This window comes from Gallus gallus, chromosome 2, assembly GCF_016699485.2.
Source record: "Gallus gallus isolate bGalGal1 chromosome 2, bGalGal1.mat.broiler.GRCg7b, whole genome shotgun sequence".
Taxonomy (NCBI): domain Eukaryota; kingdom Metazoa; phylum Chordata; class Aves; order Galliformes; family Phasianidae; genus Gallus; species Gallus gallus.
The window spans coordinates 54,050,440-54,073,104 of NC_052533.1; the positions used below are offsets into that span (position 1 = coordinate 54,050,440).

A 22,665-nucleotide genomic window follows, 5' to 3' on the forward strand; every position below is an offset into this window, starting at 1 on the left:
ATCTAGTCTAAACCTACTCTCTTCCTGTTCAAAGCCATTTCCCCTTGTCCTGTTGCTATATGCCCTTATAAAGTCCATCCCCAGCTTTCCTGTGGGTACCAGCTTTCCCTTCAGGTACCAGAAGGCTGCTATTATGTCCCCCTGGAGCCTTCTCTTCTCTAGGCTAAAAAGTCCCAACTCATATTCTGTTCCTGTAGAGAAGGCATTCTGGCACTCTGATAATCTTTGTGGCCATCCTCTGGACCCACCCCAACAAGCTCAATGTTCTTCTTGTGTTGAGGACCCCAGAACTGGACACTGTACTCCAGGTCGGGTCTCACAGGAGTAGAGTAGAGTGGCTGAGTCACCTCCCTCAGCCTGCTGATCATGCTTCTCTTGATGCAGCCCAAGTGATGACTGGCTTTCTGAGCTGCAAGTGCATATTGCCAGCTTGTGTTGAATTCATGTTGAATCCTTCATCAACCAGCACCCTTAAATCCTTCTCAGGGCTGTGTTCAAGCCATTGCCCTGTATTGCCCAACCTGTATCTGCACTCAGGATTGCCCCAGCTCAAGTGCAGGACTGCATATGACAGTATGAGATTCATTTTCTTAGTAATTTCTTTTTGTTCTCTGTACCTTGCTGATGAGATCTCTAATTCATTGCAGACTTAAAAGCATTCACTGAATACAGAATGGAATTATGAGTCTAACTGAATTTCTTTCTAGCATATACTCCTTGTGCTTTCTTCCTAGGAGTCTTAATACATCCACAATACTTCAAGATTATCAGAAATTGTGTATCAGGAAATTAGTTGTCGTGCTGTACAAACACAGCCCTAAAACAAGATTAGAAATTTAGCCAATTTTCTGCTGTGGATCTGACAAATCCTTTACAAACTTCTGTAGCAGAGTCCTGCTCACATGTGGAGCCTGCAAGTAGCTTTGTGTTACACCCTGTGTGCATTCAGCCAGTGAGCAGCAAGAAAAACACTGGATTTCATTCATGTTTCCAACCACCTCCCAGGTGGGGTTCAGGCACAGCCACATGCACACACGTGGCTCTGTAGGATGGTACAAGGGAGATTACTTCATCTCCACAAAAGTCACAGCAGAGTGGGAGGAAACATCCTGTAATTAGAGCGTGGGACTCAAATTAAGGTTTCTATTAAGTCTGTGGCAGAGCTGGGTTGTGATCTGTGGCAAGGAGATTTCTGGTTTCCATTTCACCATCTGTAAAGACAAAGTATGAGGAGGCTTCAATAGCAAACATTTGTAAGTACATAGAGATTTCCTCTGGCACCAGCAGGACACAGCAGACTGCGTCACTGTTCAGGCCAGATAGTGTCCACGTGATGCCACCCGTGCAGCACAAATCACGGATGGGTAATGCTGTGGCACCCCAGGAACATCACCACAGCCGTTCTTGGCCACAGAGGGCAGGCGGTGGGGAAGACTGCAGACCAGCAGGCATGAAGCAGACAGCAGCTGTGCTCCATGAAGCAGGTGGGGCTATGATGACCTTGTCCCCTCTGCTAATCTCACCTGCAGATTAGGCTCCTGAGGATTTTTCAGGGCAGTTCAAGTCCTCTGTTTTCTTGTGCCACCTTGTGCAAATGCAAGCTGAAGTAGTTGGGTTGAAAAGGTAACTTTAAGTGTTATCTACCAATGCATTACTTTGCTGTATTAGCTACGATGTTGCATGGGAATGGATGGGAATATGTAATCAGAGAATAGCAGAGGAAAGGCGATATCTCAGGAGCTCAGACTTAAATCAGAAGTGTTCTGAAGGTCTCTCTTGCTTGGCAGTCAGAAAGGAGATAACAAAAAGAACTTCAATAAAACTAAATAGCAGTGAATTAAATGCTGACTTTGGAAGGCAGAACAACTCCTTACCCTGTGTTGTAATTAATCATCTTCATGAGTGTCCTATACGTAGAATTGCACTGTTAACTATGTCAGTGAACTGACCCACGCCAACCAGAATCCTTCTCGTACTTCATGCCTTTTGGTTTTCAAAACTGAGGTTATTTTCTCCTTGAAGTGGGGAGCACTGCTGCTGAATAAGTTTTCTCTGCATTGATGAGGAGGGGTGGGTGATGGGGATGTATGAGTGAGTTGGGGCAAGAGGGTGACTTTTTTTAAAACTAGCTTTGCTTGCAAGCAGAGTATTTCACAGAAATTGTACCTTTTTGATGCTTTCTTTACCCAATACACTTTAAGATCATCCAGGAATAATGATATACTTTTGAGGCATTTACTTTACTCCTAGGTGTGTTTACCTTTTTCACATCAGAGATCATCTTGTAATACTTTTTGACACTGGCACTAGGCTGCTTCTCTGAAAGCCGCAGTTTTCTGCGCCAATTTGCTATTTATAGCTTAAGGGTTCTTATTTGCATACCACTTACCCATCATGCAACAGTGTCTGTCGTTAACAAAAGCAAAAGGTCCAAATAAAATAAATTACATTGTGAGTTTTTAACACAAATACAACTGTACAGTTTTAAAAAGTGCAGCACAATTATTTTGTTTTGTAAATCTAAAGTGCGCTATTGTCGTAATGTAAAAGTAATAACATTTTTGAGCTATAAATATTTCCCCGTAGAGAAACAAGTTCGGCTGGTCCGATGGCAATGGCATTTATAATAATTGATCACAGTCCGTTACAGATTTCTTTGCTCTTTCTCCACTCCCACTGCTGCATTTGACTAGTCTTTTGACGCAGAAGTTATGCTGTTTTATATATTATTTACAGTGGAACATTACTGAAATGCTATTGATGTCAATCTACTATGTGCAGAATGAAACAGTGGTTCAGTGACCAGAGTTCAAGTATTTCTCCGGCTTTATACATGTAATTTAACTTTTCTCATCCTTCCTCCACTTTTTGAAGTGCTTTGTCACTTTGACAAATTTCGTTGCCTTTATTTCCTCTAATTTGTAAGCTGACACTCCCTTCTGTTAGCTTCTGATTTTCTGGAATAAATGAACATTCAAAGTATTTCCTTTTCCTAACCTTAGTCCCTCTTGGACCACGCTTTCTTCAGTTATCTTGAGAAGCCAGTGTCTGATAACTGATTTTTTTTTACCACTGTTAATAAGACAGGCATTGTGCTTCAAAGGCATTTGTACAACAGCAGCTGAAAGAGTTACTCACTGCTGGGGTAGAGGAGTAAAGTAAGCAAATGTTGCTTTAGTTATATTTTTTCTATTCTATTACATTATACTTAAAACTGCAAGTGTGTTTTTAACAGAATGAGGAAATCAAACAACAGACAAAAAGATAAATAGTAAAAGTTAAGTGATGACTGGTTGCCTGAACAATCTACATAGTAGGCAAAAGAACCATTTCCTCTGGGTGCTTTATGCAAATATACCATTTGATTATTAGAGAATGCAAGAACTGTACAAGGTGAAAGCCCTGGTTTTACACAGAAAGGTATTTCATTTGAGGTGGTAATGATCTTCAAATCTTTCTCTGATCACCTCCTACAGGTAGCTGCTTGAAGCTCCTTTTCTCCAGCAGTCTCAGCCCTCTCATTATAGACTAGGCAATTATATTTTCATTTCTTAAAGCTAAATGTGACATTAATTATGCTGACAGGCATGCATCCTTACAGCCACAACAGATTGTTTTTTTTTTTTCCTGTGGGTTCATTGTATCAACATTTCTCATTTATTTGAAATATGCAGTTATTGTTAAATTATTGAAGTCTATAGACTAAAATGCTATTATTTCTGTTGACTTGTCTTCCTTCAGCATTTTCTTTCATGTTTCTTTGTTTCTCCCTTACAGTATTTCACTGCTCTGCCTTCTCAAATATTATGGAAGATTTTTCTTAATGAGGACCAAATATGGCCTTCTGGTAACTCTCTTTGAGTTTAAAAGAATTTAGTACTGTTAATCAGTATGATGACTATGACTCCTCTTCTGGCATTGTGGTGTGCTGTGGTTGGAAACATTCTGGGTCCTGGAAAACTTCCCCACTTGTGAGCCTTCTCCTGACCTCCCAGTCTTAAAAATCTCTCCTCAGGCTGTGAGTGGAAACCACATCACTCTGTACCCAGGAGCCTTTCTCCCATTTCCTGGATTAATTTGTCAGGACAAGAAACAGCACAATATTTAAATATGCTATCTTCCACAATCTGCCTCCTCCTGGCTTGTACATTTGCCTTACAGGAGTGCGGGACCCATCTGAACAGGCCAGGAGAGTGTTCATAGCTCCCAGAAGTTGGAGTGATACTCATTACAGAACTACAAATTTCATAATGAAAGAATCTTAGCTTTCTGATGGATGCGGGACCTATGAAATCCATTTGTACTTTTGCATTTTTGTGAGAAAATAAAACTGAGTATACTTAAATTGTTACTGTTAGTGTAATATTAAATTACGAAGTTACAGAAGTGCTTCAATCAAGAGAACAAAACACCGAGAAGTCCCATGTCAGTTATCATTTAAGCAGGCATACAATATCACTGTGAAGAGTGTATCTATTTCAAGAGGGCTCTGCCTCTGTACCTTGTATTAGAAATATTTGCTTTTGAGGCTTGCAGTCTTTCTCACTCCATAACAAAATTGACAAGCCAGGAGGGATTTCTGTTTGTTTGTTTATTTATTTGTTATATATGCCTATAAGCTAGGAGTTCTGGTATTAATTCCGCCTTGAAGCAGCTCAGTAATGCTGTTTAAGGAAGGAGGAACAGCCTGTGATAAGCAGAAGAAAAACTGGAGAAGCAGACAAGACTTGAAGGATTTGCATGTGTAAATGTTACTCTTCAGGGATAATACTGAAATTCTAGTGTCAGTTATTAAAGTTAATATGCAAGGCATAGAGCCACTGAGGTGCTGATCAGAGATACCTGTGGATCACGCAGTTATTTCAGCGCAAGGGTGGTATGTTCACTTGGTGCTGCAACATACACATTTGCATAACAGGCATCCTGTTAGACTTTTTACTGAATAGATGAATTTATGATCCTGGTTGAAAACTGCATTTCACAAGTTCTGGGGCAAGAAGGGCTGCAAACACATCAGGGAAAACTGATGCCTTCACCCCACACTCCAGCTGAAGCTGTTGAGTATAATGCCTCAGTACCAGCATGTAGCATATATATATATATGTACAGAGAGTATAATACTATATTTGTCTACTGGGGACAAGTGACATAAAAACCATCTGTCTAATGTGTATATTCTGTCTTTTGCTTCTTTCAGTCATGGAGGTCTTTTTTAAACTCAGACACCAGAGGGATGATAGTTCTATATTCTGCCAACCCTGTTAACAAACCACTTTTCCCAGCTGTGACTCAGTTTACCAAACCTTTGAAGATAAAACAATGTCAAGATTATGTTAAAAAAAAGCCTTAGCAACTTGCCCAATGACTTCATCCCAGTGACTTCATCCCAATCTATGAAATCTGCACAAAAGTCAGAGGTAATAAGTACACTCAGAATGCACAGTTCACGTCATGGTTTCCCAAAAATATCCCAGAGGTCACTAGTTTTGGGAGAAAGAAGAGGTAATCACTGTATACAGAAAAGGCTGTATGTATTCTGATCACAAGAAATGTAGGAAAAAGTTTGCCTCAAAACATTTTCTTCAAAAAATAAGCAGTTGTGAATTTGGGTGTGTGAAAAATTCAAACTTTTACTTTTTTAACATTAGGACTTTCTGACTTCAAACATTTGGGAGACTACTAAAAACATACCAGTCAGCTCTGATGATTACATCTCATGTCTGGCTACACATTCACTGGATCAGTTGATAAATTCTTATCACAATTGTCAACTCACTGTATACTTCAAACAGCAAATGTTTACTCTGTACTTTATCTCTGAAGACAAGAATGACATACAGTGTCTTTTACATCTGCTTGATGATTACGTCTCCAGAAAATTTCTTACCTTCATAACATTCTGAAACTTGGAAATTTGTATTCATCTGCTAAGTTTCAAATGAAATTTTATGAGGTTTGAAAAAGTACAGCCACTTTTTCTTCATCTCAGATCACTGGAGTTCAGTGAACCGAGAAAAAAAAAAGTAACTTAACTGAGATCCCTGCAATTTCCATCATGTAGATAGCATCCAGTCATCAGATATCAGTTCGAGTCCTGCAGGCAGATGCTAGAGCATGCCTTCCTCTCCTCCCTCCTTCAGGAACATGTAGTTGCACCACACTGCGGCAGAGTCTATTCTGCTTACTTTGGCATTAACTCAGGGAAGCCCTGATATAGCGGTTCACCTGTAAATAGCTGATGCTTTTCATGCATCCCTGTCACTCTGCACAGGGACTCTGCACTCTACCTACATCAAGCACAGCACCTTTATCTTCTACAGGACAACCTGTCTTTGTGACAAAGAAACATTTATATATATATATATATATATATATATATATATATTGCCAAAGGGCCAGTGCACATGCATGAGAGGAAAAAAAAATAAGTTCAAATGGAAAAATTATTGCTTCCCTAGCCTTCTCAGTTTTTAAATACCGATCATAAATTGTTTCAATTGCAACATTTATGCTATAAATTTGTCAAATGTGGTAACAAAAATCTGTATAAATAATCTTCCTCATGTTATGACCAAGGGACTTGTGAAATTTTCTCAGCTGAGTGATCCCCTTGATCGCCGAGGTTCGCTGCTCGGAGCTGTCTCAGGCAGAGCCGCTGCGACTATTAGCGAGGTATAGGGGGTCCCGGTCGCTTCCCTCACACGAGGAATCCCCGCCACAACAGAGCGGCCGCAGCTGTCGGCCAGGCAGCTCTCGCGAGAGCGGCTGACGCGACGTGGCGTTGCCACAGCAACGGCTCTGTATCCACGCTCACCTGCCTAGAAAAAGCCTTCGAGAGGGCGGCGATGTGTCGCTGCCCTTCAGAGACGGAGAGGAGGAGTCGGGGTGTGAGATCCACGTAGGCTGTTTTAACGAGTGTTACTGAGCCTGCTGGTTGCCATAGGTGCACCCCGGCGGAAGGTTTGTGTCACAAAAACTGTGGAGACCCCGGCAGAGGTCCCATGCTCAAGCAGGAGGAAGACAGTAGCCAAGAAGACTGTAGAGAGCCAGACTGAGGACCTGTGCGTGCACAAGAGGAAGGCTGATGGTAAGATACGTGTGGCTACTCAGACTGAGGCCCCATCACGAGATGCTAGTACACAGGTCACTGGCTCTGTTGACTGCTGGAGCCTGGCCTTTGCAGTGCCAGACGATGGAGGCCGCACTTGCATAAGATGTGACCAACTGAATGACTTACTCCTCTTTGTGATTGACCTGAAGGAGGAGGTAGAGAGGCTGAGGACCATAAAGGACTGTGAGAGGGAGATTGACTGGTGGTGCCAGTCCCTATCAGCCCCGAAATCTTGGCACATGGCTGAGGCTCTGCATGGAGCATGTCAACCCCTGCTGCCTTGCAAACAGGTGGTAGAAGGGAACCGGCTGGTTGAGGTGCTGCAGTGAACTCCCTGTCCTCTCCTCCCCCTGGCAGCAATTTGAGAGAGGAGGAGGAGTGAAAACAGATACCTGCTCGGCAAGGTGAGCATCCCCCATCCTGACCATCCTTGGCTCCCCAGGTGCCTCTGCACAATAGGTTTGAGGCCCTGGAACATGAGGGAGGGGTGAGTGAGACTGTGGAGGGAGGTCCATCCGTGAGGTTGCCTCGGGTAAAGTGTTCGACCCCACGCCTCATGACTGCCTTCACCTGGAAGGACAGAAGGGTAGTTGTCATAGGTGACTCCCTCCTGCGAGGAACGGAAGGCCCTGTATGTCAGCCTGACCCTATCCGTAGGGAGGTGTGCTGCCTCCCTGGGGCACGGGTCAAGGACATTTCAAGGAAACTTCCTGGACTGATTCGCCCTTCTGACTATTACCCCTTATTGGTAATTCAGGCTGGCAGAGATGAAATTGCTGAGAAAAGCCTGAGGTCTATCAAGAAAGACTTCAGGGGACTGGGGCGGGTAGTTAATGGAGCTGGCGTGCAGGTGGTTTTCTCTTCTATACCTTCAGTGGCAGGAAAGGGTACTGAGAGGATCCAAAAAACCCACCTCTTAAGTAAATGGCTCAGAGGTTGGTGCAAACACAGGAATTTTGGTTTTTTTTTTGACCATGGGGCAATTTGCTCAGCACCTGGCATGATGGCTGCAGATGGAAGTACCCTGTCTCTGAGGGTTAAGAGGATCTTGGTTGAGGAACTGGCGGGACACATTGAAAGGTCTTTAAACTAAGTATGAAGGGGGAGGGGGACAAAACAAGGGCCATTGCGGTTGAGCGGGTTGTTAGAGGGCTCATACCAAACTCCATGGTTTGATGGGGCCCTGGGCAACCTGGTCTAGTAAATGGGGAGGTTGGTGGCCCTGCCCGGCAGGGGGGTTGGAGTTTGATGATCCTTGAGGTCCCTTCCAACCCAGGCCATTCTGTGATCTGTGATATAGAAGTGATGTAAGGCTAACAGGTTACAAAATTCTCTCAGTAAGGTTGACAAACATTTTGAACATCTGAAGGTCCAGTTAAATATAGTACCTTCTCTCTAGGCCAAATTATTCTTTCAGTAGAAGTTTGTTTTGCTGTTTCAACAAAACTCCTGAAGAATTAATTTAGATGCTTAGTGTAGGAAATAATAATTGCAGATATGCTACATCACTAACTCCACTGAAAAAACTGAGCTATGTCTTCAACATGCATTCCCTAGGGAAAGGTGCTAAAGAACTCTGAATATACAAATAACCGTAGTCTGCAGAGATAAAATAAAGTCATTTTAATTAATTTCCAGAGGGAAAACTCAAAGTTGCATGGAAGCTATGCAAGGAGAAAAGATATGTTGCACAATTCCAAATGTTTCACAATTTCCTCCCTGTCATCAAGAAAACAGAAAATGTTTTCATAGGGCTACAGGTTCTCTCTCTGAGGACCAAAACCCTGAGAAGAAGAAAACCATCTTACTGGGCCTCTGAAGGAAGTGCTGCTAACAGTGTCACATGAAATATTTTTTCTGTTGTCTTGAAATTACAGATCTGTAATTTATTTCCCACCAATTCAAGGTAATGTAGCGTTACTCTCCTAAATGAGACATGTTATAAAAGTGCACTGTGGTAAGTGTATGTTGTTCCGTATTTCTGTCCTAGCCCTGTGAATGTAAATCAGAAATCTGTGTTGAAGAACTTGCAAACTCTTGCTCTTCCTTGTTTGTTGTACAGATGTCTGTCAGAGGGGTTGTGAGTATTGCTGACACATGTAGGTTTATTCTCAATGCAAGTAATACCTAACAGTAACTGACGTTAATAAAGTAATATTGATTTACACATACTGAAGTTATGAACCCAATTACCAGTAAGTATAAAATAAAATGTACATGCTAGCTGGAATAAAACAGCTACAGTACAGTGAAAAATTCCTAATAAAATAAACAAACAAAAAACAAAGACAAAAAAAAAAGAACAACAACAACAACAACAAAAAAAAACAAACCAAGGAACACAAAACAAACAATTGAAAAACAACCCAAGTTTTGGAGATGCCAAATATGGATAAATCGATTTGCAAACAATTCATTTCAAAATCATTTTTTAATGAAAATATCTCTAGCAACTATGAATGGCACCATGGACTCTGCATAGTTTCCAATACTTTCTACTCCAGTGGAGAGTTCTCATGGCAAATGGGAAGACTAGGCAACATATCAGACCTGATTTGTGTTCCTACAATTGGTTTCAGAAGAAAAAGATGGTCAAGATAAAGATCTGAGTCTATGACCTTCTAATAAGCAAGCAAAAAGACACCCAGACTAAGTGAAACAGACTAGAAGTTACTCTGTAGTAGCAAAACATAAAGATAATGAAATTTTCATAGGAGAAAAGCAGAAAGAATAAGTTGATATCAAAGTACAGGAGATCAGTATCTCAGTGATTATCTTTGACTATATTTAATTGTAGTCCATGTTCTGAAAACATAAGATAAAAATCAGTTACAAAGGTTTTAGTTTGGGATAGTTAATAATACTGCAGCTTTTATTTCAAAACAAAAGCATTGCTATTAATAATCCATTCAAACAGTGAAGCACTTCACCCTTTTACTACATATCTTCTCAACAGATAGGTATTTTTAGTATTAAAGAAAAGAAAAAACATTTATCATACGATTCCAGGCCAACTACAGAAAAGGTAGTCTCTCTTCTATACCACCTTCTGTGTTTCAGGTTTTGCTCCTGCTATGAAAACACAGCCCCTCAAAACAAATTGAAGTGTATTACACCTACTGCTCAGCTATCTTTCTGCTTGAGGGTTGAGGAGAGTTTCCTTTCCTGTCATAGTCAGCTTTGCCTGTCACATACTTCTGCCCATAGTTATGTGCCACCATAAGGGAGCCTAAAAATTTTTCAACTATTTACTGCATGAGATTTTGTTACTGTCACATGGACTCCTCTCAATTGGTCACATAATAGCAATTGTTGATGCAATTTACAGGGCAGCAAATGGAAAAAAAAAAAAAAAAAAAAAAAAGTAGATGGTTCTGGGAAGAGACTGGTAGGAGACATTATGAGAACACAGGTGAGGGATAGGTAGTCAATCTCTAGCATATGCACTGGAAGCTTGAAGTACCAAGCTGGTGGTGAGCACCAAAACAACATGTAGCCTGGGCACATAAAACAGAATAGTTCAGGAGGAAAGGACCAGCTTTGGCTGGCAAGTTGGTCCTGAGGAGAAAACTGAGCCTTGCATCCTCTCACAACTGATGCAGAAATACAGCCTTTTTTTCACTCTGGGCTTTTAAAAAAAAAATTCTTCTGAAAACTACAGGGTTCACTACAACAGGGTGTCCAGCAATTCCCTTTCTCTAAGCTGCTAGAAACCAAATTGGTTTTGAGATTCCACTTGTCTTCTATAGGGATTCAAGGGCAAAAATTCATGCATAAAAGAGAAAACAGTCAGAGAAGGCCATGGGATGGGAAATCTATCTTGTCTTTTACAAGATTAAATCAGGTACAACTGGGAATAAAGTGCAGCCTAAAGGTATCCAGTACCTTAATGAGCATCTTCTTTACAGTCTGTCAGTGGGAACATTAACATTATTATACAAATAATCATTAACATTATTATACAAGTCAAAGTATTTCTGGCTGAGCAACCTGATCTAGCTGTAGATGCTTCTCTCTGTTGCAGGGGAGCTGGACTAGATGACCTTTAAAGGTCCCTTCTAACTCAGATGATTATCTGACTCTAAGAACTGTGAAATCTGCTGATGGAAGGAGATGTGTACAGCTAGCACGTGTATGTGCACACAGGTGCAATCCCACAAGATTAACTTCTTTAGGAAAACACAGTAAAAGCAAGTGGCTGCTGTCTACAATCAATCCCTCCCTCCTTCCCTCCTTCCCTCCTTCCTCTCTCTTACACTGCATTCATTTTCAAGTTATTTTCCATGGAGGACCATTAGAGGATTTTTAACATGAGAAATAACATTTACAGACAAACAAAAAACCCCACATAAACCACGCTGTATTTACATGAAGCCATTCTTGTGGAAAAGCTGCCCGCTTGGGATAAACTTTGCCAGAGTTGATATTGCAGAAAAAAGGTAGAGGAACAAATGAGAAAGGGTAACGAGGAACGAAGGGGCACGGCCAGAAGCATCGCTGCGCGCAGCTTCACCCTCCGCGCCGCCAATCCCAGCAGAAAGCGAGCGGCGAGCGTTCGAACGCGCCTCTAGATTTGCATACTGGCTTCCCAGAGTGCAGTGCGGCGGCGGGCAGCCCGGAATGGAGGGGTTTTTCTCCTGTACTTAAAAGAAATCGCGGCTTTTATCCGAACTCAGGAATTAGAAACATGAGTATGTTGCTAGTGGAAGAGGAGTAGAAGATAGGATGTATATACATCGGTAGCCAGATAACACCACCATCACAGAGAAGTACTAGAACATAAGAGCTTTAAATATGGAGATGGTTGCTTTTGTTGCCGGCTGGTCCGAAGGTAGTGGGGTGTCTCAATTGATTGTTCACAGTCAGTTACAGATTGATCTCCTCGTTCTCTCTTTCCCCCCTTCCCACTACTGCACTTGACTAGTCTTTTATACTCAGATTTTCGTTTGGTTGTTCTGCGGTTTGCAGCCGCGTGTATTGGCTTGCTGTTAGGAAAAGTGCCCAAAATGCGAAAGCAGAGCCTATAAATCCGTACCTCAAGAAGCTAGCGCCTCCTGTCTGTTTTCACTGCTTTGTGCGCTAGAAGTGGGTTGTGTAGCGCAGCCCGTTAGTTTGCTCCCGTTGGCAGTCAGATTCTCCGTTACTGAGCTCATCCAGCGTTTCCTGGCACGCTCCGTAGCACCGGCTGCAAAGTGGTATGCCAAGACCCCAGTTTTAAACGTCTGGTTTTGCAGCGAGCACAGGTGCCGGTGGCTGGCACAGCCCCTAGGGCAAGACTGAAGGGGGGTCATGAATGAAACCATGGGGGTGTAAGGAAATTCCACCTCAGAGGCATAATAGGTCTGCAGATGTCAGGACTTTTGTGGTGAGATGAAAAAGGAAAGGATAATGTGTCCTTGCAAACTAAAACCTGAGGGGAAAAAATGGTTAAACAAACTTATCTTGCAGGTATATGACAGGAGATGCTACTTTGCTAATTATTTGTAAATTCTGCTTTCTTGGCAGAACAAAGAGATAGGCTTTATCAACTACTTGCAAATCTCACTTGCTTGACAGGACAGAAGGGATAACTCTAGTTGGACAAAGCAACAAACTGAATTCAGATTACAAAGTATGTATGAACAAAGGAAACAAATGGGGGTACCTACTGGGAGGGATGAGTTCCTTTTAAGCAACTGAGGAGAAGAGAAGAATGTGAACCCTGAGTACCTTTGATACCATAAGATGGTAGATCAGGAACTCTAAGACTCAAGCTGGAGTGTTAGAAAACAGACATTCTTTGATAGAGCTGGATGCATGGGGGCAATCCTCCTATCACACATAGCTTACACAAAAGATCTTCAGTTCATATACACAGAGGTCTGTTACATATGCAGAAGTTTCCCAGAAGTATGTTACAGATTCAGAGACTGTTTCTAAACAGGCTCTCCTATTTCTTTGGTACAAAGACTCAACAGAGCTTACTTGTCTCCTTGGTTCAGAGACACAGCTCTTCCTGTTACCTAAACACAAATCGCAGGGCAGGGGTATCCATCAGTGATCACTAGGCAAGCTTAACAATACTATTGTAACTTGTATCACCTTAGCCAGTGGGAAGGCTGGAAGAGCTCGCTAGTTTTGGGATACAGGGATAAAAGAGGGGCTCTGTCACTCAATACTTTGAGAGACCCCACAGGGCATGTCCCAGTGGACTCTCCCTTTATTCAAATAAAGCCCCAGGCTCCTTTGTCTGATCATTTGAATAAAATTTTCCCAACAACTTGGGGGTTCATCTAGGATCTGTCTACTGTGGAGTCAGCAGTTGTCTGAGTGAGCTGATGGGCTCCCTCACTGATTTTTGGAGTTCATCAATACTAGGGGACTGAGTTTTCAGGACCATCCCAGAGACAGACAGGATGACAGTCTAGGAAGTCCATAAAGAAAGATAAGGAAGGTAATGGAGGAGCCAGAGACTCTGTGAAGAAATCTCATTGGTGAGTTGAAATGGTGACTGGGGAGTGTAAAAAGGGAAGGACACTTGAGGGAGTGCAGCAGTAAGATGAGGAATGGAACGTCAGCAAGGAGGGTGATGACTCCTTGATACCCCTGGATAGCCCCTTCATGTTGTCTAAATTCTGGAACAGCCAGAGACAGGAGACAGCATGAGGAAAAAGTGAAAACGAGGGCTAGAGTGATGACCCAGTTATCTCTTCAGCCTCCTTGGGGAGGGGTGCAGGGACCTGTAATACCTTGAGGAAGGGAGGGGAGGGTCGGAGAGGGTTCAGGCGATCCCCAAGTGGAGGAGGAGCTGAATATCCCATAACAAGACAGGAATCTCCCTGACCTAAGCCAGGGATCAGTGCTGGGGATGTAGACCAAGAGAGCACTGTTTGAGAAATTGTCTACAGAGACAAGCCAGTCTTGAGGCAGCCCCTGATCAGGAAAAAGTCCAGTGAAGAGAAGGATGATATCTTTAGTAATTCAAGGAGTCAGTGGGAAAGATGAAAGGGTACGCCTCCTTCAAACACTGTTAATCAATGTGGGAGATAAATTTAAGATGCACAAGTTTTTGTATGTACCAAATTGTGATTGTAATTTATTGGGAGAAGATTTAATGGCTAAATTGGGAATGCCAATTAATATAGCCAAGAGATAAAGCAAATCTGAAACTGTAGTAACCCTGCATAAATTATCAGAAAAAGCAGATGCAGAAGTTGACCCTATGGTTTGGGCTACACCGGAAATCTAACCCCCTCCAGATAAGATAGCTGATGTGATGAATTGTAGGTGGTGTCAAATAATGAATAAAGAAACAAAGTGGGGGGTAAAAAAAAAAAAAAAAAAAAAAGCTGTGATTTTTGGAGCTCAAACACAAATTTTCTCTCAGGGAAGTGATTTGAAGAACATATTACATAAAACATTCTGTTAATGCTTGCTTACAACAACACAGCAATCTTTAGATATTGTGGATGATTAATTGTGATTTTAGATAGGGGGACATACTGTAAGGCTATTCTGACTTAACAAGGCTAAAGAAACAACAAGGAAATGCCTAAAATGCAACAGGCAGCATCAAAACGTTCCCCTTTGTGTTCCTTATCTGCGTGTGCAGAGAATTCTACAATTGTCCTTGCATTCCACAGAAATCTTTGGGACAAGAGAGTTGTGAGGAAGTAAATGACCCCAAGGACTAACACTAGACCAACAGTGGATCATCATGATTCTAGAGGGATGATGAATGGCATCAAAGTTTGCCAAATAAGGCTATGTCTGTTAGACAGTCAATGGGAGTGGATAGGATAATGAATTTGGGAATGCAAAGAATATGTAACATGTGAAAATATAACCTGTTCTCTAACGATCAACTGGTGGAGCATTCTTGGAGAGTTATCTTGATGCTACCCCAGTGCTGCCAATAAAGAATACCTTGCTTAATGCTAAGAAAACTTTGCTGCTAAGTTTCTATGCATAGATTTCTTCAATTTGGAAGAGGTTTCAGCTGTTCCCCGAGGACAAGCAAGAGAAAATGCAGAGTAACGAGATAGTTAGAATTCTTAGTTTATGCAGGGGATATGTATTGCATGTTAAATAGTTGAAAAGACCTGTGAACAAATTTTCTGTCAGCAGTTTGTGCCAAAGGAAAATAAAAGGTTGAGCCTTCCTTGCAAATGACTGTGAAAACGGGAAATAGAACGTTGCTTTTGTGTTTTGTGACACTAATATGTTATTCTATACTGTGTAATAACACCTTTGTTGGAAGGGGGAATTTTTGAAGAAATCTCCTTAGGATGTATACTGAAATGCTGAAGAAAGGGACAGTGGGATGGGGAGAAGAGGCAGAGGACCCTCCCATTGTAAGACTGTGTTTGGTGGAAGATCATTGTGCAAGTTGTAAAGACTATGGGCATTAAGAAAAGGAGTGCTCACAGGCTAAGGCTGTGGCTCCCGACCTAGCAAACGTCATTCCTGTCAGTTAGCAATGAGGGGGCCAGGGGAGTCATTCCCAGCTGAGCCCCTGGTTGCAGTATGGCTGGAGGTTGAGGGTGATTAAGGTGAAGCAGACACAGTACTTGATAACACAGGTTGTCCAGATGATAAACTCATTTTAATTAGTACCTTTTGTATTTTGGGGCCAGAATTAATTAAGTTTAGAGAAAGAAGAACAAGGTGCAGAATTAATTAAGTTTAGAGAAAGAAGAATTCCAATCCCTTGGAATTGCAGGAAAACAGGCCTGGTCTGTTTTATTATGGTTAATAGCTCAGCTGCTGCTGGATAAAATGTGTTTCCTGTCAGAGGAGTTAGAAATAATTAAAAGTGGTGGGGACAGAGAAAAAGAATAACTGATTTACATAGGACAGCAAACAGCAGATATCCATGTCATTGGCCCTACAAGTTTTGAAACAAAGAGGGAAGCCGCTGGGGCTCCGGAGGATTAATGGGAACCCTTCAGAAAATCTTTGCTACCATAAGTCTATTTGCCCTAGCAAAAGGAGACACTGAGGGACATGCTAAAGTAAATAATAAACAAAGCAAATAGCAAAAGGAGGCCAACCCTGGGCAGTGTGACCCTTCCAGCAATGTCAGGTAGATTTTACTGAGGTGCCTTAAATACCTACTAGTGACAGTATACCAGCTTATAGGATGGCTGGAAGCATTTCCTCTAGCCTTGGTGACATCCAGGTACATCATAAAGATACTCCTGGAACAAATCATTCTCAGGTATGAGATAAAAGAGGCAATAGATTCAGACAGAGGAACTCACTTCACTGGGAAGGTGTTGCGGGGAATCATAACTTCGCTAGGGATACAACAAGACTTGCACACCCCCTGGCACCCTCAAAGTTCAGGAAAGGTGCGATGAATGAATGGGGAAACAAACATTTTCTGAAACTGGTAATAGAAACTTGCTTCCCTTGTGTCAGACCGCTACCTTTAGCCTTGACCCTGGTCTAAGTAAGTGCAAAACCTAGGGGAGACATAGGGTTATTCCCTTATGAGTTGCTATTCAGAATGCCTTATCCAAGTATTCTCTGACCTGGAGGAGAGAAGGAAATAAGTGATATTTACTTAAGACAGTATGTGGGCAATTTACTGTCTCTTATCAAATCTCTTTAGCAGGAGGCCAGCTAGCACAAACCCTAACCCTCAGACTTTGTGGTGCACAGTGTTCAGCCTGGAGGTTGGATCCTGGTAAAAGACAAAAAAGGATCACCATTCCTAATGGACATTTTCAGGTGCTATTTTCACTACAGAGACTGCAGTGAAAATATTAGAGAAAGGATGGATTGACCATACCCATCTGAGTTTATTTTAATTTAAACAATGGCTTTTGTATTTAAAGATTTAACAACAGCTTTGTCTGAACTGAACACTAAGGATGATCTCTCAGAAAAATAGGAGGTGGATTAGTATAGTCACATATTTCAATGGTCTGGTTAGTACACCAATAAATGCTGCTCTGAATTTGCATCTACTGTAGTTACAGGCTTTATTTCTCCTTCACATTTGTTGGAAGGACCTTGAACACTACTCCAGGCCAACTGCCTCTAGGCCTTCTGTGAAGATCATTTTTTAGGTAAAAGCATAAGTGTCACTTCACAGGTGAAAGCAAAGTTGCCATCCTTATTCATAATAGTGTCACTTTCACAACATGATCCATTTCTTAAATGCACTTGTGGTTCAGAAATCCAGATTTTATATTTAAATTAGTATAGTGTAAGCACATAACCAAAGCTCTATGATTGTTATGTTGCACTTTTTTTTTTTTTTCTTTTTGGAGCAGATGCATAGCTTAATTGCAAGTTATTAGGCTCAATTAGCAGCTGGAAATCTGGTCTGATATATAAAACAATTAGAATAAATAGTAAATGATCCTGTCTAGTCTTGATTTCTCTGCCTTTATGGAAATCTGGGCTATCATTTTTCTTTTTCTTTGAGTCCATCTTCTGCTGCATTTTCTTTTCCACTGCTTCTATCACTTTCAGCAGCAATTTGCTAGGCTGTACTGCAGAATAACTCCCCTCTAATGTAAGGCAAAAATATACTGAATTTCAGGAAGGCTATGTAGCTTAGATAAAGCAAGTAGCACATTAATCAAGTGCAGGTCAACAGGAATCAGCTTTCACTCATGAAAAAACAAATAGCTGTTCAAAACCCGAGTATAGGGAAATCCATCAGAAGACTGAGTTACAGATAGTGACAAGAGTTTTCTTTGCACGTGTGTTAAATGAAGCTGTATGTTCTCAACTTCTTTTATTTCTTTCTTTTTTTTCCTTTTTCTTTTTTTTTAGTATCAAGGACATGAAAGTTGGGATTTGAACAAACAGCATTTTTCTGAAAGAGAATCTTCCTCCTTGTTGATGTATAGATTTGTTGTAATTTAGAGAAACTCTTTTTCTCCCTACATGCAGGACTGAATCTGGAATGGCTGCATCCTTCCCAACCCAAGTACTTCCCAACATGGGCAGTCTTACCCCAGCTCCCGCCAACAAATTTGCCCCAGAAGCTATGATGCAAAGGCTAGGCTGGCCACATATATTAGCTGCTCCTGGCACAGTTCACTATTGATGTTGAAGTGAGAGTAGACTGTGGCTCTGGCCTCTGAAAGTAAGCACAACAGTGTCTACAGCAGTTGCTTCAGGGCCAAGTGACCTCCGTAGTTGAACAAGCTGCCTTGTATGTTCTATGAGATTCTGGATACTGACAACAAGCAAGGATGTGCATGCTGTTTTCTTCTGCTTGAGGCTTCCTGCAGCCTACTACAAATTCGGGCAGCAAAGGGACACCAAGGAAACTCACTGATGCAAGGACTGCTGAGATGTGCAGTGATTCATGCAACAGCCCACACGTCATGCTCATGTCCCAGAAATACCTGGCAACTGGGGTAAGGTACTATAGCATTACAATGCCTTCAGCTGGGGTTGCTCACAGATCACTGCTCTGCACCAAAAAGGGAGATAAACAATTTGAGTACAGCAAGCCAAAGCCTTAACAAATACATGGCCTTCTATCAGCTTAATGAAGTGGGTTACATACTTGCTTACAAGAAACTTGATGCAATTACTCCACAGGCTGCAGAACACAGTCCTCTGATCCATGGCCAAAAAGCATGCTGGAGCATGGGCAGCTCACAGTGGCTTCCGTCCTGTGAGCTAGGGCAGAAATCTGACCACTAGGCTAATGCTACTTTCTGAAGAGCTTTTAACCCCCTATCATACACACTAATGCACATTCCACTTTCCAGGATCCTGCTGCCTGAACATAGTCTTATAAGTGCAAAGATAGACTTTGTGGACCAGTTTCTTGCTCTGTGGTGCTTTGCTTGCTACCAGCCAGATCCTGGTCCATCCCCAGATCACCGTAATGAACAGATTATAATAATAAAATTATTTGAAATAGAAACCATATAATAACTTACTGCAGAGACATATCCTACTGTAGTTCTCAGTACTAAAAGAAGCCAGCATTTAACACAATATTAAGACCCCAGGCCAGTATTTACAGTATTTACTGTAGCCTTGACTGCTTTACAGTTAGCATAGATACTAACACCTTATAAAGCACTGGCTATGCTGATGTTGCTGCATACCCTTGTCCTTGTTCTTGCCCTGAATGCTCAGCTCTACCTAAACTGTACTAGGTTACAGGTCAATTTCTGTTTTCTCTAAGCTGTATGTGTGAGCGCACTGGAAGAGATTTACACAAGGCCAAGCTCCTTGGAGCCTATCTGAGAACTGTCACTACTACAAAGACCTGTGCTGAAGACTAAACTGGAGTTGTTGTAGCTCCACTTGTAACTACAACCCAAGATGGCGTTGTATGCTCATGCTGTCATGGGTAAGAGCAAGTGAGCCCTGTGACAATCCCTCTTCCTTTTCTGCACTGCATGCATTTTTTCCCCCGTTCTGTAAAACGGGTAGCAACAAAAATAATCACTGGTATGTAGGTAATACCTTAGTGTTGATAAGGAAAGCATCCTAATGCACTAGAAAAGAAAAAGCAGACAAGCATAATGCATTTGATAGAAATTCCAAAAAGATGGTATGACTTAGAAGACATGAAGCACATTAAATAATATTTTTAAATCACCCTTCACATAGTTTTATACAGCAGGGGCCAAATAATGAAGCCATCCCAGTGGGACCACTGGCACAGGACTGAGTATCACTAAGTCTATTATTGATAGCGGGGGACACAATACTGGACTTAAGGAAATCAGTTTGCTTTCCAGTGTGACTGTTCTCAAAGTCAAGGGACAACACTATTCTCTATTCAACTGAAAAGCAGTCAAGATAAATACAGCAGTTATGGGGTGCAGATGCCAAGGTAGCACAGACAAACACTTGTAGTAAATACAGCCAAATGACACAAACACAAGGAAAAGAATTCCCCATTCTCCTTGATACTTATAACCCATAACCCACTCATGGTAACAGTGCCTGCTCTTTCAGCTCATAGACACGTAGAAATTAAATTAGTAATACTACAGCTAGGCTTATTCCTCTGAGACACAGCTCTGACTTAAGCTCTGCCACCCCAGAAAAAAAATTCAGGCCCTGAAGTAACTGTGATGCTGGGTGCTTTCACATGCAGAAGTTAGGGAAATCACAAAGGAGCACTGTGCCAGCACACCTTGTATAGTTCCAAAGACTTTCTATGGGCTGGTTAATTTTGTTTCAACCTATGGTGTCTCCTGCCCACACCACCTCCTGTGGAATGCAAAGATCTAAAGCAGCAGCACAGCACCAGCAGTAGGAAGAGGTGGGAATTTGTCAGCTTTGACACAGTCCCAAGAGATCAGTGTCAGCCCTAGCTGTAATACTCATCACCAGTAAGGGACTTTTTCCCCCTCCCTTCTACATATTCTATATTTATCCATGCTCTCCTGTTGGTAAGGCATCTGTTTTGGAATAAATCTCTGCAAGCCTGTAACTAATGTATTGTAAGAACAAGAGCAATTTAAGCTTCCTAAAGGCAAGGTATCTGCTTCTGGACAGAATCCGAACTATGCTTGAAAACAGATATAAAAGGTCTGTTTTACCTTCTTTGAAATACTGATAGCAACTGGCAGACACAGGACAGAACATGTTATTTTGCTTATACACATTCTTCAAAGCTGAAAAAAACGTCCCTAGCACAAGTTAATGCTCAGCTAAGTCTGATCTCAGACCTGTTGCCAATGCAGAGACACTTATCAAAGATCATGGCTTTTGAAAGCACTACAGAAAAGCTGTAAACAGAAACAGCAAATGATACGAAGACAACACATTTCACCCGAGTCTTAAAGGTCAAGCACTGCCTAAGCTTACTATTTACCTGCATGTTTAGGGATAGTAGAGGAAAGCCCTTGCTACAGTGAAAAAGGAGGCTGTGACAAGTGGTGTTTTCCAGGGATCAGCGCTGAGACTGATAGTCTTTAATGTCTTTATCAGTGACCTCTCAGCTAGTTTGCTGATGACACACGAGAAGGATGGGATGCCATCCAGAGGGACCTAGGCAGGCTTGAGCAGCAGGCCCAGGAGACCCTCACGGAGTTCAACAAATCCAAGTGCAAGATCTTGCACCTGGGTCAAAGCAACCCTCACTACCAATACCAGCTAGGGGATGATAGATTGAGAACAATCCTGTCAAAAAAAGACCTGGAGGTACTGATGCATGGGAAGGGACATGAGCCAGCAATGTGCCCCTGCATCCCAGAAAGTCAACCATACCCTGGACTGTGTCAAAAGAAGCATGGTCAGCAGGTCAAGGGAGATGATCCTGCCCCTCTACTCTGCAGTATTGAGGCCTCACCTGGAATACTGCATCCAGATGTGGATTCCTCAGTACAGGAGAGGCATAGACCTGCTGGAGTGCATCCAGAGGAGGGCCACAAAAATGGTCCACAGAATGGAACACCTCCCCTATAAGGACAGACAGAGAGCTGGGGTTGTTCAGCTTGGAGAAGAAAAGGCTCTGAGGGAGCCTGATAGCGGTCTTTCAGTATCTTTGGGGAGCTACAGGAAAGAAGGGGACAGACTCTTTGGTAGGGTCTGTGGTGACAGAACAAGGGGGAAATGGCTTCAAGCTTAAAGAGGGTAGGTTTAGGTTAGATGTAAGGAAAAAGTCTTTTACGGTGAGGGTGGTGAGGCACTGGAACAGGTTACGTAGTGCCATGGTGGATTCTCCATCCCTGGAGATTCTCAAGGTGAGGATGGATCAGGTCTTGGGCAACCTGATCTAGCTGTGGACATACCTGTTCATTGCAGGAGAGTTGGTCTAGATGACCTTCAAAGAACCCTTCGAACTCTTAAGAATTCTGTGATTCTACGACAGAGCCCAAGATAAATGACTACACTGCCTCAACACAGAGCAGCAATTGAGGCCTAATCCTGAACAGGTGCTCAGTGCTTCTCAGCTGCTAATAAACAACAGAAACCTGAGAAGTTTGTTAACAAGCAGTGAGAATGCAGCAAGCAGAGGCACATCCCAACAGGGGTGCAGAGGGCACCAGAAGAAGACAATGATTACAAGTTGCCTTGCCAGCCTCTTTCAACACTTGGACTATACATTAATGGCTACATCCTGGACACATGTTTACACTTCCTAGAGAGAAGATGGCATCTCACCAGATGAAAAAAAGACTACAGTGTAGTCTTTGATTTACCCATCCTCTGAGAAGTTGGAAACTAATGGAAAAAGAACACATTGAAGGTAGACTGATTATATCGGCCTTTTGCAAACAGAAAACAAGGCTGCTAGGAGAAGAGCATTATCTCTGTATAACTGCAAAGTTAAGTCTGCAACAAGTTTGCTGCAGCTACACTCAAGTGGGACACACTTTAAGTATCAGAGCTCTGAGAAAACAGTAGTCTGCCTCTGGGATGCAAGTCTGCCATGGTAGCGTAGCCTATAAAATCTTATGGACATATATAAACGAGACATTTAACATAAAAATCCGCTTTTAAATGCATATGCCAAATGACGTAAAAGTAGATGTTTTTATCCTTCGTACCTACAGTAGCTGTGACAGGAATAAAACATACGAGAAGGCCTCAGTCTGTTTTCCTTAAGAATCACCAGCAAACACTTTCCC

At 42.1% G+C, this 22,665-nt stretch overlaps 1 long non-coding RNA gene across 1 annotated transcript; it reads left to right on the forward strand.

The window, feature by feature from the left end:
• Positions 1-6,808: 6,808 nt before the first annotated feature.
• On the forward strand, positions 6,809-9,072 carry LOC121109819. Its single transcript, XR_005857928.2, has 2 exons — positions 6,809-7,515; positions 8,750-9,072. It is a non-coding gene; the product is annotated as an uncharacterized LOC121109819 (long non-coding RNA).
• Positions 9,073-22,665: the final 13,593 nt, after the last annotated feature.